This window comes from Chrysochloris asiatica, unplaced genomic scaffold (assembly GCF_000296735.1).
Source record: "Chrysochloris asiatica unplaced genomic scaffold, ChrAsi1.0 scaffold02199, whole genome shotgun sequence".
NCBI classification, from domain to species: Eukaryota; Metazoa; Chordata; class Mammalia; order Afrosoricida; family Chrysochloridae; genus Chrysochloris; species Chrysochloris asiatica.
This window is the reverse complement of record NW_006410717.1, coordinates 2936-4036: the sequence shown is the minus strand read 5'-3', so window position 1 is coordinate 4036 and position 1101 is coordinate 2936.

The window sequence follows — 1101 nt, the reverse complement described above, 5'->3', positions numbered from 1 at the left end:
AGATCACTTCAGAAGCCACTACTTTGATTGGAACTATTTTTCAGATTTTTTAAGGTACCCTGGTTGCATTATAGGATAAGCACTGGACTGCTAACCATAAGGTTGGTGGTTCAAACCCCCCAGCCGCTCCTTGGAAACCCTATAGAGGGTCGCTATGAGTCAGAACTGACTTGATAGTACTTAAGAAAAACAACAATGTATATGGAGGAGTCCTGGGGTAGCACTGTAGGACAAACACTGAACTGCTAATCACTAAGTCAATGGTTCAAGCCCAGCAACCATTCCTCAGAAACCCTACACTGGGTTGCTATGAGTCGGAACCAATTCAGCAGCATGTAACACCAAAAACAATATATGTTATTATTCAATAAAAATTTTACTTTAAAACATCCATGAAATACAAGAAGTCAGAGGTTAACACTGTGAAATGTAGTAGCTCAAATGAGTGAGGAAAGGCCTAAGCAGGGGCTGATGGTCATCAGGTTGTGGGTGATTTCAAGAGAGGTGCTTCAGGTAGTAATGTCATAGAAGCCAGATTAGAGAGGGTGGTGAGAAGTGAAAATAGCCAATGTAGACAGTGCTTTACAGTGATGACTGTGAATGGGAGGAGAGGAAGACAGGACAGTACTGAGAAGAAAATGTTGGCGAACCGGAAGAAGCAGACAAAGCCTAGAAGTGGCAGGGTGTGGACATAATGGTTACAAACACACAGTATACAGAATCTGGAGCCAAGCTGCCAGAGCTAGGAATCAGATACTGGCTCTGCCACTTGCCAGCTCTCTCTGTCTTCCCATCTTTGATACGGCAGTATTGGTGCTAATGGGTACCACCTCATACAGCTATCATGAAAATTTTTTTTATAAAAAATCAATTAATGTAAAATGATTAAATTAGTGCTCAGAACCCAGGAAGTCATCAACAGAGGGATTTATTACACACACAAATAAATGGTGGTGGGAGACTGCAGAGGACATGAGAGGGGCTTGAAGGAACTGGAGATTGAAAAAGGCCAGGACAGGCATATTTGGGAGCAGAAAATCAAAAACAGTCTTGTTTATTGGCTAATTAAGAGTCAGTGGGGGGAGGGGGGAGTCAATAGAG